The 16,899-nt window shown below is 34.9% G+C and overlaps 1 pseudogene; it reads right to left on the minus strand.

The window, feature by feature from the left end:
- Positions 1-1,394: 1,394 nt before the first annotated feature.
- LOC129505627 (60 kDa heat shock protein, mitochondrial-like) lies at positions 1,395-3,556 on the minus strand (annotated as a pseudogene).
- Between the last annotated feature and the right edge of the window lie 13,343 nt (positions 3,557-16,899).

The raw sequence follows: 16,899 nt of genomic DNA on the forward strand, positions 1-16,899 counted from the left end.
TTTTAGAGTTGGGATACACATTTAAACTTTTTTTTTTTTTTTTCTGGTTAAAGTTCCCAAGAGAGTGTAAAGGTTTTACCAGAAAGCAAAATACCATGCAGCTTTATGGAAGTTTAAAGCATGTTTGCAAATATTGCAGCCTGATGGAAGAATTTGCATGTACAGGGAAGTTGTGGACGGAGGTGGTTTGTGGAATTTTAAGTGCTCATTGTAGTAAACCTTTGCTTTGTAGATTTGAAGGGACAGAGTTTTACAAGCAAGCTCATGAATTCATGATTAGTTAACAAACATTAAGTAAGATGAAGTTAAAATAAATTATTATTTTCTATTTGAAAAAAATATATATTTTTGTGAAATATATATTTTTATATATATGTGTGTGTGTGTGTGTGCAACAAATGGGTTAGTATCTAAATTGTTTCCTTGAGTTAATTTCTTTATTTCTTTGGAGGAAAGAAACAAACAGCATTTTGAGAACAAATACAAATGCCTTATTTTCCATTAGCTAAATTCTGGAAGAGTATTGAGAAAGCTGTACAGGGCCACCAGATTAAAGAAGCACACCTTTCTGAATGTTATCATTTTAAACATGGATATAATTATTTTTGCATTGTCTTTTTATTTTGTTGTGTATAATAAAATTCAAGTGAGTAACATTTCTCTCTTTTTGTAATATGAATGTTAGCAAATGGATAAAATTTTGTTTGTTACATATGTGCAATTTTCTGATTAATATTTAACTAGCAGTATAAACAAAAATGGAATTAATATTTTAAAAGTCTTTTAAGTATAAAATAAGTTCTTATAAAATAAGTTCTCATTATATTATAAATTAATATAATTTATTATATATACATGTTATAATTTATTGCATATAATTAAACATATTATAAATTAATTATATGTAACATATTTTATTATAAAATAAGTTCTCTTCCTGAGCTTATTTTTCTATTTTTTTAACTTTAAACAAATTTTTATTACACAAAGGTTGTCACATAATTGGATATTTTTCTACTTTGTACACAATTATTCTTACTCTCCACAGAAAGGCTGCTTAACTTTTCATCTGGTGATGGCAAACACTAAAATCCTGATTTTATTTTATTTTATTTTATTTTATTTTTTAATTTTTTTTTTAATTTATTTATGATAGTCACACAGTGAGAGAGAGAGAGGCAGAGACATAGGCAGAGGGAGAAGCAGGTTCCATGCACCGGGAGCCTGACGTGGGATTCGATCCCGGGTCTCCAGGATCGCGCCCTGGGCCAAAGGCAAGTGCCAAACCGCTGCGCCACCCAGGGATCCCTAAAATCCTGATTTTAAAAGAATAGTAGTAAAAATGCCTCAGTGATTTAAGTTGAAAGCAGTACATTGGTACACGGCTCTTGCACTCAGTTATCAGGAATGTACAAATGTCTTTTTATTCAAAAATACAAAATAAATTATCTGTAGGCATGGACAATGACAGCAGTAAACCATTATATGTTGTCAACTGAAACCAGTAACTGATGGTTATAGCGATTTTCTTAAACATCAGCCAGCCTTTTCTTCAGTCATTTCCTTCAACTGACTTCTCTGAAGTTATGGTTGAGGAACAGAGCCTTGAGCTTCCTCTCACAGTTCATTAAGAATGGTAAAGCACTATTCTAGGAATCAGAACATGCCACCTCCCATACCACCTCCCATTCCATCCGTTCCACCCATTTCTGGGTCCTTCTCTTCTTTAGGAATTTCAGTGACTACAACTTCTGCCGTAGTTAACAGAGAGGCCACTCCAGCAGCGTCCAATAAAGCAGTTCTTCCCACCTTAGTTGGATCAATGATTCCTTTTTCCACCATATTCACAAAATCTCCAAGCATAGCATCATAACCAACTTCTGAGGAACTCCGCATAATTTTCTCAACTATCAATGATCCTTCAACACCTGCCTTCTTAGCAATGGTCATTGCAGGAATTTTGAGTGTTCTCTTAATAATTTCGATACCAATTCTTTGATCTTCATTAGCTGGAGTTATTGAATCCAAGGCTGGAATGAACCGAAGCAGGGCACAACCCCCTCCCAGAACAATGCCTTCTTCAACAGCAGCTCTTGTGGCATTGAGGGCATCTGTAACTCTTTCTTTTCATTCACTTCAACATCGCTTGTCCCACCAACCTTCAACACAGCTACTCCAACTGAGAGTTTTGCCAGATGCTCATTCAGCTTTTCCTTTTCATATTCACTAGTTGTGATATCTAACTGCTCAATGATTTCTTGAAAACGTTTTTCAATTTGAGCCTTGTCACCTTTTCCTTTTAAAAGCATGGCATCATCTTTGGTCACAATGACCTCTCCAACTTTTCCTAAGTCATGAGGCTGACCATCTGCAAGATTTAGAGTCAATCTTTCTTCCCCAAACACTGCACCACCAGTAGCAATAGCCATATCTTTAAGCTGGTTCTTTCTATTGTCACCAAAACCTGGAGCTTTGACTGCCACAACCTGAAGACTGACATTTAGCCTATTTAAAACAAGTGTAGGGGATCCTTGGGTGGCGCAGCAGTTTGGCGCTTGCCTTTGGCCCAGGGCGTGATCCTGGAGACCCGGGATCGAGTCCCACATCGGGCTCCCGGTGCATGGAGCCTGCTTCTCCCTCTGCCTATATCTCTGCCCCCCCCCTCTGTGACTATCATAAAAAAAAAAAAAAAGTGTACTCAGAGCTTCTCCATCAACATCTTCAGCAATTATGACCAAGGACTTACGGTGAGCATTGGCAATTTCAAGAGCAGGCACAATGGACTGGATGCTAGAAATCTTCTTTTCACTCAATAGAACATAGGCATCTTGGAATTCACATTTCTGACTTTTTGATGTATTAATAAAGTATGGAGAAATATAACCTCAATCAAACTTCATGCCTTCAATAATTTCTAATTCATAATTCAGTGTTTTCCCATCCTTTACTGTGATGACACCCTTCCTTCCAACCTTTTTCATTGCATCAGAAATGATGTCAATTTCTTTGTCTCCATTTGCAGAAATTGTAGCAACCTGAGCAATTTCTTCAGGGGTTGTCATGGGTTTAGACTGCTTCTTAAGTTCAGTGATTACAGCATCAACAGCTAACATCACACCTCTCCAGATTTCCACAGTATTAGCACCTTTGCTAATCTTCTCAAAGCCTTCCTTGGCAATAGAGTGTTCCAAGACAGTAGCAGTAATGGTGCCATCCCCAGCCTCTTCGTTTGTGTTATTGGCAACATCTTTTTTTTTTTTTATTGGCAACATCTTGAACAAGTTTAGCGCCTATATTTTTATATTTGTCTTTTAAGTCAATTGACTTTGATATGGTCACACCATCCTTTGTTCCTTTGGGACTTCCCCAACTCTGTTCAATAATCACTGTTCTTCCCTTTGGCCCCATAGTAAGGCTAGGAGATCTACACCTTGAAGCATTAAGGCTCGGGCATTGGCACCAAATTTTACATCCTTGGCATAGCCCTAGTGAGATGAGGAGCCAGGGCTCTGGACGCTGGCCTGATCTGGCAGAGGACTGCGGGTAATCGAAACATTTCTGTGGGAGACTGCAGAGCATGCGGGCGGCAAGGCAGGCCAGTGGCGGTGACTGACGGGCCTGAGCTTATTTCTCATTTGAATAGAAATGGAATGTGTAGAGGGAAAAATTATCTGGTATGTTAGTCTTTACAACGTGACATCATTATTCTGTAGGTGGGTTTCTTATTTGTGTGTGTAGCATGATTTTTTAGGAGAGACTTTAGATGTTTACAATCATAGAGCCCAATTTTAAGATATTTGGTCTTGTTCGTGTCTGGTAAAAGTTTATGGTCATCATTATATTAAAAGAATAGAAAATGGTAAATGCCTTTAAAATGGTCTTGCGGGATCCCTGGGTGGCGCAGCAGTTTGGCGCCTGCCTTTGGCCCAGGGTGCGATCCTGGAGACCTGGGATCGAATCCCACGTCGGGCTCCCGGTGCGTGGAGCCTGCTTCTCTCTCTGCCTGTGTCTCTGCCTCTCTCTCTTTCTCTGTGTGACTATCATAAATAAATAAAAATTTAAAAAAATAAAATAAAATGGTCTTGCTATTTTATCTAATTACAGTTTTTGTAAATGTTATATAACAGTTGAGTTTTGATAAAATGTACTAAAATACATGGAATAAGATCCCTTTAAAAGACACTTGCTTAGGAAATTTTACTACTTTTAAATTCTACTGAAAAGATCTTCAGAAGACATATGGGGTAACATAATTGTTAATAGGGTAAGCATGGAGAAATAACTTGATTTATAGGATTCAAAGATTTAGCAGAGTTTGTCGGTCATCTAGGTCTTATAGAGAATATGTTCATAAGTAAGTTATGTATTAAAGTAAGATAGTTCTTTCCTTTTGCAATTCACAAATTCTGTCAATAATTTGTCATTTTATGGTATAAACCATTTAAAAGAAACACCTTAAGAGTTATGATATGGAAACTAGAGTAGGAGGCTCACTCCACTGAAGCTATCATTAAGCTGGCAAAAACAATTAACTTTTTAGAACTCCAGAGTTTTATGAAAATTTATAGCAACCAGGGAAGTACTTAATGAAGGAAAAGGCTGCTAAGTTTCAGCATTTAAAGAAATGTCTGTCAGTCATTGGCTAAATCTTGAGACAGTGGAACAAAGAATGAGTGACTACATACAAAAAGGAAAACAATTTTTGCTAAAATGGCTTGGAGAAGTCATTAAATGAATGAATAAATACAGCCCTCAACAAGCAACAATAGCAAAACTTGGGGAGGGAGAGGGGGAAAAGAATCTGATTTCTGGAGTTCACACATTGTAATATGCAAAATATCCACTTTTTGGCAATAAAAAACACAAAGCATACAATGAAACAGAAAGTATGGCCCATTCCTAAAAGAAAAAATGGACAAAGACCATAACTGAAAAAGCCAAGACATTGAATTTAATCAACAATACTTTAAACCAACTGTCTTAAATTTCTCAAAGAGCTAAAAGAAGCCATTGAAAGAATTGAATGAAACCAGAAGTCTGATGTCTCATGAAATAGAGAATATCAGTAAGGACATGCAAATTATAAAAAACAAATCAGAAATTTTAGAGCTGAAAAAATACAATATCTGAAATAAAAGATTACTACAGTGAAAAAAGAATAAACTCAAAAATAAGGCCATTGAAATTATCCATTCTGAGGAATGGAAAGGGAAACAAATGAAGTAAAATGAACAGGGCTTAAGAAATATTTTGGGCACTGTCAAGTGTACTAGCATAGTATTATGGGAGCCCCAGAAGAAGAGAGAGTTAATGAGAAAAAGAATATATGAAGAAATAATGGTTAAAAAAACAACTCACAAATTTGTTTTGATAAAACAAGTGAATCTACAAATCCAAGCAGTTCATCAAACTTCCAGTAGCCTGAACTCAGAGATTAACACTGAGACAAATAAAACTGTCAGAAACCAAAGATAAACAAACAAAAACAAAGACAAGAAATGTTGAAAGGAGCAAGAGAGAAATGACTCATCACCTGCAGGTGATCCTGAGTAAGATTAAAACTGAATTACCATCATATAGGCCAGCAGACAGTGGATGACATTAAGTTGCTGGAAAAAAAAAAAACTGTCAATGAAGAAGTTTATATCTGGGCCAACTATCTTTAGAAACTGAAAAAGAAATTAAGATATTAATAGAGAAACAAAAGCTGTAGACTCGTCTATAAAAAATGTTAAAGGAGCACCTGGTGGCTCAGTGGTTGTGTCTGCTTTCACCTCAAGTCATAATTCTGGGGTCCTGGGATTGAGCCCCCCATTGAGCTCCTTGCTGTGGGAAGCATGCTGTGGGGAGCCTGCTTCTCCCTCTGCCTCTGCTTCTGCCTCTCTCTCTCCTTCTCACTCTGTCTCTCATGATTAAATAAAAAATTTTTTTAAAGAAATATTAAAGGGAGCCCTTTATGGTGAAATGAAAAGATAGTAAAAACCAACTCAAAGGCATATGCAGAAATAAAGTACTCTAGTAAAGGTAACTACATAGGTAAATATAAAACAGGTATTATTATATTCTTGATTTATAACTATTGCAGGCTATTCAAGCCTGAAATGTTCTCCTTTGTCTTGCAAGGGAGCCAACACAGAAATGATGAGAGAGGCTAATGTTAGGGATAGACAAGAGCCCCAAGTGGGCTATGCCATTACTTTTATTCACTCAGGTTTTGTGACAGCATTATAGCTATGTGCTTGAGGCAATGATCACAAGGTAATCATTAACACATGTCATGTTTCAGTCAACAATAGGCAACTGACAATCGTTTTCTAGTAATTACAGTCTGTGACATCAGAGCTAGAAAAGCATGCATTCTAGTTAAAAATTAGGTTGTAATGTTTCTGTTGTATTCCTTACTAAACTTGGGTGCTTTTGCCCTGGGGGTGGCTTTCCATCTTAGAGGCTATTACGATCCTTATTAAGCTTGGGCACTTTTTGCCGTGGAGGTGGCTTTCCAACTTAGAGGCAGCATTCTTCCCTATGCTCTTCTAACCCACTTGTGCAGTAACATGGCTTTCTTAAAGCTATATCCCATATGTAACACCTCTTTCCTTTCTTTTTGATTTGAAGGATAAATGCATAAAACAATCATTATAAATCTTTAGTGAAGACACATAATGTACAAAGATGTAATTTTTGTCAATAATAACATAAAGGGGGCATGGAGCTATATAGAAACGGTTTGTGAATGCTATTGAAGCTAAGTTAGTATCAGGTCAGAGTAGACTCTCCTAAATTTATGTTGTTAATTGTAATACCCAAGGAAATTACTAAGAAAATTACTGAAAGTGTACAGTAAAAAAATGAAGAGGAAGTCAAAATGATACACTGGTAATAAACAGAAAATAAAGCAGTGTTAGAAAAATCAAAGAACAGTAAGAGTTAAGACACACAGAAAACAAATTTCAAAATAGAGCAGTCCTTGATTATCACTAATCACCCTAAATGTAAATGGATTAAACTCATCAATTCAAGACAGAGATTGGCAGAATAGATTTAAAGACCCAAAACATGACCCACTTTAGATCCAGAGAAACAAATAAGTTTAAAGTGAAGGGATGGAAAAAAAAGATGTAAACAAGAACAAGAGAGCTGAGGTAGCTATTGTAATATGAGAAAAGGAGGGTTTAAGTTAAAATTAATAAAGAAGATATAAAAATTATAAACATATACAAACAACAGAGCCTTAAAATATATGAAGCAAACACTGTCAAGAATTGAAAGGAGAAATAGATAGTTGTATAATAATTGTTGGAGATTTCAGTACCTCACTTTTTAGAACATCTATATGGAAGACCAATAAGGAAGTAGACTTGAACAGCACTATAGAACAACTGGACATAACAGGCACATATAGAACACTGTATCCAACAACATGAGAATACACATTTTTTCTAAGTACACATAGAACATTGTCCAAGATACATGATATAAAAGCTGTACTTGGGATCCCTAGGTGGCTCAGCAGTTTAGCACCTGCCTTCGGCCCAGGACGTGATCCTGGAATCCCGGGAATGAGTCCTGTGTTGGGCTCCCAGTATGGAGCCTGCTTCTTCCTCTGCATGTATCTCTGCCTTTCTCTCTCTGTGTGTGTCTCTCATGAATGAATGAATAAATAAAAAAAATCTTTTAAAAAAGCTACAGTTAATCAAAACACCGTGGTACTGGTATAAGAATAGACATACAAAAAAAAAAAAAAGAAATACAATTGAAAGTCCTGAATTAAACCCATACACTTGTGTGCAATGGCTTTTTTCAAGGTAAACGTCTGTGCCAATGTGGGGCTTGAATTCACGACTCTGAGCAAGCTCTAAGGACAGAACAAGCCAGGCACCCCTGTGTGCAATTGATTTTTGATAGGAGTGACATGACAAGTCCATTCAATGAGGAAATAGTAGTTTTTCAACAAATGGTGATGGCACAACTGGATATCCACATGCAAAAGAATGAAGTTAATTCTTCACGTGGTGCAAAAAAAGTTAACTCAAAACTATTAACTGGATCAGTTGTGTAAATATAAGGGCTAAAGCTATAAAAATTTTACAAGAAAAACAGGGATAGGGGCACCTAGCTGGGTCAGTGGTTGACTATCTGCTTTCAGCTCAGGTCCTGACCTCGGGGTCCTGGGATTGAGTCCTGCATCAGGCTCCCACAGAGAGCCTGCTTCTCCCTCCCTGTGTCTCTCTGTGTCTCTCATGAATAAATATATAAAATCTTAAAAAAAACATAGTATTAAATCTTCATGATGTTGGATTTGGCAATGTATTCTTCAATATAACATGGAAGCACAAGCAACACAAGAAAAGTAGATATTTTGGACTACATAAATCTTTTGTGCGCCAAAGGATATTATAAAGCAAGTAAGAAGACCACCTAAACAATAGGAGAAAATATTTGTAAATCATATATTTTAAAAAAAACAAAACAAAACAAAACAAAATATTTGATAAAAGTCTATTATCCAGAATATATAAAAAATTCTTCCAATTCAACAAAATAGCATACAACCTAACTTAAAATAAGAAAAGGACTTGAATAGACATTTCTCCAGAGCAGATATATATATAATGGCCAACAAACAAAAAAGATCCTCAGCATTATTAGGAAAATCCAAATTGAGCCAAAATGAAATACTGCTTCACACCTACTAAGATGGCTATAACTTTAAAAAATGAAAAACAAATGGCAAGAATGTGGAGAAACTGGAACCATTGTACAATGTCGGAGGGTATACAAAATGGAAAACAGTTTGGCAGTTCATCAAAAAATTTAAACAATTATTATCTAATATTTGCACTTATAGGTGACTGCCCAAAAGACTTAAAAATAGACATATATACCAGATCTTTTATATGAACATTTATAGCAGCACTATTTATGATAGCTAAAAGACATAAATAATTCAAATGTCTCTCAATAGATGTATGGATAAGCAAACATGGTTTATACATAGAATGAAATGTTACCTTAAAAAGGAGTGACATACTGATGATATATGCCTCCATGTAGATGAAGCTTAAAAACATTATGTGAATGAAGTCAGGCACGAAAGGTCACATATACTCCATTTATAGGAAATAATCAACATAGGTAAACTTATAAGAGAGAAAGCAGATTGGTGATTTCTAGGAATGAGGCAAAGGGGAATGGGACATAATCATTTAACGAGGGTCCTTTTGGGGTGATAAAAATATCTTGGAACTAAATAGAGTATGTGGTGGTTGAGCAATATTGTGAATATATTAAATGCGCTGAATTATATACTTTTAAATGGTTAATTTCATATTAAAGAAATTAAACCTCAATAAGAAAATAAAGAATCAACTACATTCTGGTACCTTTTTGTTTGTTTTTAAGTGATGGGATGAAACTTAAAATTATACTAGTCAGGGTCCAATCAAGAGATAAAACTGGGCAGCCCGGGTGGCTCAGTGGTTTAGCGCTGCCTTCAGCCCAGGGTGTGGTCCTGGAGACCCGGGATCAAGTCCCACATCGGGCTCCATGCATGGAGCCTGCTGCTCCCTCTGCCTGTGTCTCTGCCTCTCTCACTGTCTCTCATGAATAAATAAATAAAATTTTTAAAAAAGAGAAACTATATAGTAGTTTTAGCAGGGAAGGTTTACTACAAAGAATTATAATGGATTACCTACTAAAATAAAGAATACAAAAGAGCAAATACAAGAAGAAGCCCCTACCTTTTTTGGCTAAGACACAGCCCTGAAGGAAGGAACAAATATGGAAGAACCTTCTTCCCAAGGCTGAGACCTAAACCTGGTTAGACAAAGTGCAGCAGTACCTCATACAACAGGATATTCCTAACAGTGAAAATGTTTGCTGAGGTCCTGGGCTGTGGAACTTACTGGTATTTCTCCTGCAAGGATGTGAATTGGGAAATTGCCTGCTGGGGAAGCTGCCCAAGAAGTGCTGTTGGCTGTTGTACATGGCAGTTTACCATGAGGAGCATCCTGAAACTAAGAAAAGACCCTTCCTCCTGCTGGGTCCCTGTAGCACTCTGCTCTAACAAAGCTTAACATGTGCCAACTGGCAAAGGGAAATGTTTACAAAGTTACATGATTATTTCCACTATTGTGTAGCAGGAAGGAAAAGAGGTTTTTCAGCTGACAAACAATAAATTGTTAACTGGCACAAAATTATTTTAACAAAGTAAGTTTATTTTTTTTAAGGATTTTATTTATTCATGAGACACACACACACACAGAGAGAGAGAGAGAGAGAGAGAGAGACGAGAGAGAGACAGAGACAGAGACACAGGCAGAGGGAGAAGCAGGCTCCATGCAGAAACCCAACGTGGGACTCGATCCCGGGACTCCAGGATCACGTCCTGGGCCGAAGGCAGGCGCCAAACCACTGAGCCAGGCAGGGATCCCCAACAAAGTAAGTTTCAATCAAATAAGTTACACAAAGGTCTGGATCTTGGCAAGAGCCTCCAATATTAATTCATGAGTCATGTAATACTTCATATGTGATTACTTAGTTGTCATTTGGGTTTGTGATATTACTTCCAATCACCTGGGAATTGGAAAAATATATTCCTTAGAAAAAAATGTAAGTTAAAAAATAGGCATATTAAATTATAATATTGAACTGAAGTTATTAGATAAAAAATATAGCAATGGATTTAAAAACATCAGTAAGACATGCTTATTGGTAATAAATTAGCATATCATTTTTTCTATTTAGTCTTACAGATACTAAGCATTATTTCAAATAGAGTTTATATAGGGTACAAAGTAAAATGTAAGAAGTAAAATGTAAGAAATAAAATGATAACCAGCTGTGCAGAAAAATACACTAAAATTTACATTTCTAAATTGTTAAAAATAAAGCAGCCAGATTTTGATCAAGCTGAATAATTGTAACATTGAATAAAATAACAAATAACTGTCAGGGCACAATTATAGCATCCCTATTATAAAATAATTACTTTTCTAACATTTTTTAGAGCAAGGTATAATGTATCCAAAATAAATTATTGCAATACAACATTGCTTAAAGGTTATTATTTTATGAGATAAAAATTCCTATCTCAACTTTGACATTTGTTTTTGAAAAATGGGCTCTACTTCAACATTTATATAGCAGCAGGAGACCATTATCTTGTGACAACACTTCATTGCATTGACATTATCTGTTAATTATCTTTACCACCACTAATTTCAAGCCTGGTGTGCTGTATATGCTGTCTCTTACCAGTTGTATGATTGCTCTTTCTTTCCTCATTGATGAATCTGGAAAATAGACAAAGCTTAATTAAAAGTGAAACTCAGACAAAGGTCATACTTTGCACAATCACAAAATACAGGAACTGAAAAACAGTATAGCTTAATAATTATTTTTTTATTTAATAGGGACTATGTTCTTACCTTTTTCTAATATTATAAAGTATTCTAAAGAGCTGCATGGATTTTTGAATCTGAAAACTAAAGGAGAATATTTAATTATTGATATACAAAAACATTTGGCAGAGGAGAAAATTTTTCTAAGTACAGTAATAAAACATAAACAGATGAGAAGTGTGAAAAAAGATTTATTCTTCTAGACAAATAGATCAATAAAATTCTGGCAATAATCCCATCAGTTACTGTTGGTATTAAGTTGCCCTTTTATCAATGTATTCATTACTTGGAAACATTTTCAAAGAGGAAATTGTTAGTTCTTTGTGTATGTGTATGTTTGTATATGTGTGTGTGTTATTTTTTTTTTTAAGAAAAAAGCTACCTATTGAAGACTTACTTTTCTCCCTTATTGATTCACATGCCTTTAGTAAAGTATTACAAGACTTAGATTTTGTGGGTTTTTTTTGTTTGTTTGTTTGTTTTTAAATTACATTGGCTTCTCTGCTGCCCCTGAGGAAAACTCACAAAAGAGGATATTTCTAACACATTTATAACACCAAAAAGCAACTCAAAAGATAAATTGGTATTACTGTGTTTTTTTTAAAGATAAGGATATTGAGGCAAAGGTAAAACCAAATAACCTACTGAAGTGTACAAATTGGGATTATACATGTACAATACATAGTTTAATGTGTGACACATGACAAAAAAATCAACAGATCATGGGAGCTATTGAAAGTAACCAAATACACATTTGAATATTTGAACACAAATGTGACATTTTATATTTAAGCAAAATATGGATAGATCCTTTTTTACTTTTTTTGAGATAATGGGGTTTTTATGTGTGTCTTACTGGGTTTGTATCTGTTTCTCTCACATCCTGATACACATTCTTTGGGTCACTACTAAGTAGGAAGATACAAAAGAGTTTGACATTTGACACTGAGGGGGACACTTGACGGGATGAGCACTGGGTGTTATTCTGTATGTTGGTAAATTGAACACCAATAAAAATTAATTTATTAAAAAAAATAAAAAAATAAAAAAATAAAAAATAAAAAAATAAAATAAAATCTCCATGAACATAAAGCTCTAAATCTTTAACCAAAAAAAAATAAATAAATAAAAATAAAAAAATAAAAATAATAAAAAAAAGAGTTTGACATTTGAAAATATAATATTTAAAAGAATCGCTTCTCTACTTTTAAATTAGTCTCTCCTAATTAGGCTTTATATAAGGCTTGAACTGGTGAATAGATAAGAATAAGTTAATACTACTTAATATTATGAGTTTTTAATTGCTAAAATAATATTTGTATCACTGTGTAAGTACAAAATATATTTTATAGCAAAGGCTGTTAAGGAAAGACAAAATATAATTTCAACAGGTTCAGGCCTCCATGAACATAATTTACTTCTGACAATTAAGTTTGTAATAGCATAACTTCAGGTTATATGAGAACAAATTCAAATAACTGTAAATAAACATTGGTGGGCAAATTGTCATATGAGATTCAACATATCAATAATTGATGAATTGAGCACACATAAGGATATACAGTCTCCTGGATTAAAATTTAAGTGTGATAAAGCTTTTTAACTTGTATAAGAAAGTAGAAGAAATTATCTTCATGGCTTTGGAATAGGGAAAGGCAATCACACAAAGGCACAAAACCTTAAATAAATATTTGATAAACTTTATTATATTAAAAAACATAAAAAACATTGTCAATAAGTAAAAATCTATACTAGAAAGCAAATTGTTTTTAACATAAAAATATGAAAAATGTTTTATGTATTATATAAAATATTACAATATTAAAATATGAAGACATAACTAAACTTTTAACAGATATATCACTAAAGAAAATACATAAGTTGCCAAAAAATGTGAAAAAATGCCCTATATTATACTAACCAGAGAAATGAAAATTTATTTATTTATTTTAAATTTATTTATGATAGTCACACACAGAGAGAGAGAGAGGCAGAGACAGGCAGAGGGAGAAGCAGACTCCATGCACCGGGAGCCCGACGTGGGATTCGATCCCGGGTCTCCAGGATCGTGCCCTGGGCCAAAGGCAGGCGCCAAACCGCTGTGCCACCCAGGGATCCCGAGAAATGAAAATTTAAACCAAACAATTTACATTTCAGATTCATTAGGTTGGCTACAGTTAAAAAGTCTCTCAGTACCAAGTGTTGTTGAAAACATGGAGCAACAAGAATTTTTATACACTACTGATGTAAATTTGAACTCTCAATTTGGCAAAGACTAATAGGATTGAAGGTGCACATGCCCTTTGACATAGGAAGCACTGTCTTTGATATATAGCATAGAAAGACACTTGCACTGTTCAAACACAGATGTTTTTAAGAATGTTTAAAGCATCAGCATTTGTAATTTCAAGAAATGGAATAAAATAAGTGTCTACCAGTTATACATTGCAAAGATATATAACATATTGCAATATGGTTAACTGAATATTAAATTGCATTGCAGAGGAATGAACCATATCACTAATGCAGAGGAAGAAAATGAAGCAAGTTGAGGATTACATACAATGATACAATTTATGTAATAACATTTAGTCAAACATTTCGATAAATTCTTAAGTATATTTGCATTGTAGTAAAATCGTAAAGTTATATAATGTTATGAGAAAAATTAAGAAGTTCCATCTGTGTTGAGAAGGAAATAAGGGCAGCCAGGCTGGCTCAGCGGTTTAGTGCCGCCTTCCACCCAGGGATCGAAGTGTCCAGTGATCCTGGAGACCCAGGATCAAGTCCTGCATCAGGCTCCCTGCGTGGAACCTGCTTCTCTCTCTGCCTGTGTCTCTGCCCCTCTCTCTGTGTCTCTCACGAATAAATAAATAAAAATCTTAAAAAAAAAAAGAGAGGAGGAGATAAATGAGATCAGAGTGGAGCACACAAGGCTTCAATTTATTTATGATGTTTTATAATTTAAGATAATTTAATGAGTTCATACACACTTGTTGCATTATTCTTTATATTGCTTTGTATATCTTAAAAATCACACAGAAAGTTTTAAAGAAAAACAACATTATCCACTTAAAACAATTAAAGTGGTAAATATATATGTACATATATTTATCACAATTTTAAAAAAAAGCCTATTGAAAATATTTCTTAATGAAAAAACTGTGAATGGTACCATTTCCAAAAGCATATCACCACACTTTGACCTACATAACCGTGTGTGTTGTTTGGCCAAATAGGATAATTTTTTTGTAAACAAAATAAATGTTTGGATGTAAGACCACATCTTCAGACAATTTTTGTTTCACCTTCTTAGCAGATTTCAAGATCACTTATTAAAACAGAACAACTTGTACTAAAATGAATGACCACATGATAAGTAGTAGTAGTTGCCAAGATGAGGCATGTGTCTGCATCTTGTCAGTATTGAATACTGCATATAAATATCACATTCATCTTTGCTTTTAATATCCTGCATCAGACTAACTGAATAACTGAAAACATTTTTGCAAATCTTAGGTAAGTATGAGAATATGCTTTTTTCACCAGAATGTAGCTATAATGAACCTGTGAATATAGAATATTTAATCATATATATATTTCTATAATGAACCTGTGAATATAGAATATTTAATCATATATATATTTCTATAATGAACCTGTGAATATAGAACATTTAATCATATATATATTGCCTGTTTTTATAACAAAATTATACTCTAAAGAATAACCTAAAATTCTCTCTGTAAGGCATTCTGTCTGTAAGGTTATTAAAGTTTAATGTACATTTAAATAATTTGTCTATTCAAAAATTATGATATTTATTTTATATAAGCTAGAGCTAACACAGTGGAAGAGTTAGAGATTATGTAGGGATTCAACAGTGCAGATCCTCATTTGCCGAGACCAACCTAACTATAAATATTAGAGCTGTGAGCCACCTCTGATATAGCACTATATTCACCTTGAGAAGTTGAACCAACCACTTGGAGCAAATTGGCTATATTGGTCCCTTCTGTCCTAGAATGTTCGGCAATTTGTCCTTTTAGGAATAGATGCATAATGCCAGGTATGGGTTTTCTTCTTCCTACACAGAAAACCTTAGTCAACACCGTTATCTGGAGCATATAGAATGCCTAATCTATAAGTATGTAACTCCACAGAATATACCAATCAACCAGGAGACCCGCTTCCCAGGGAAGAAGGTATAAGAGTGGATCCCTGACCATGGGCTCCACTGGTCATATCATATAACATACTATCCAGAAGTAGCTGACCTTAATAGAATTCTAACAGGAAAAACCTGTTAAAGGCACACCTGAAAGACCACTTGAAGTCAATACACCTAAAGAATGGGGGTGTTATTCTTTAGAACTGGTACATGAATCAAATTGGAGGCTTCTGTTATGATCCTATGGTCCCAATGCATAGGTCCACAAAACAAGGGGTGGAAGATTGGCCCCACTTAAGAACACTCTCAAACATAAAAGTGATCGACAACCATTTTGTTGTTCATCCCTGTAACTCTGGTCTTGAGGGTTGTGAAGGTACCGATGCCTAAGGAGGACACTGGCCAGAGAGATCAAGTAACCCATTTAGCCACAAGCTAGGACTTCCCGGGGAACTTTGAATGTTTAGTGTATACTGAACAGCAGACAAGAAGAGGCACCATTATGATTTGGGTAAAAGACTCTGATCAAGAAGGATGATAGGATTGTTTTTACACATGTGCGCAGGGAAGAGTACAAGTGCATTTGCTTGGATGATCTATTCGAGTGCCTTCAGGTATGACCTTGCCTCATTGTCAGTGTGACCAAACACATGTAACAACCTAGGCCAGGGAAGCATGTGATTACAAAGGTTCAGACCCTGCAAGAATTAAGACTTGCTTCATACCTCCAGATAAGCCTTCATACCCATACTGCCAAAGTAATAGCTAAGGGGAGGAAAATTTAGAATGGCAGTGGGAGAGAGGATGAGTGTGAGTTACATCTCCAGAATTAACTACAAGAGTTCCTTCTTATAACCTCCCTCTTCTAAGTTTTCTATCAAGGCAAGGGCCCTACAGGAACACGAATGAGTAGGGAGTTTTGAGTTTTGTCGTACCTCACCAAAAGCAGAGTATCTGCTGTTTTCCAAATTATTTGGAATCTTCTGTATGGAGAAAACTTCTGTATGGGAGATTGTCTTTTCTCTTCCATTTACCTATTAAATCAATTATTTATATCAGTATAGATTCATGGGGACTTACTTTATACTGTTATGAACCCAAATTACTTAATTTCGTTGCTAAAATTATTCTAGCTTTGGCTACTGGGAACTACTTCATTTAGTTCCTAAATCCCTTTGACATAACACCATCGTTAACGTTTTTTCACTTTGTTTCTAAATGATATATTTATTGGATATTGAATTTTGGCATGGGCCTTCCTCCCCCCCAATGCTTTATAATAATGTTATCTCGTCTTTTGCCTTCCACCGTTTTTACTGTTAATCT

The sequence above is a fragment of the Nyctereutes procyonoides genome, unplaced genomic scaffold (assembly GCF_905146905.1).
Source record: "Nyctereutes procyonoides isolate TBG_1078 unplaced genomic scaffold, NYPRO_anot_genome, whole genome shotgun sequence".
NCBI lineage: Eukaryota > Metazoa > Chordata > Mammalia > Carnivora > Canidae > Nyctereutes > Nyctereutes procyonoides.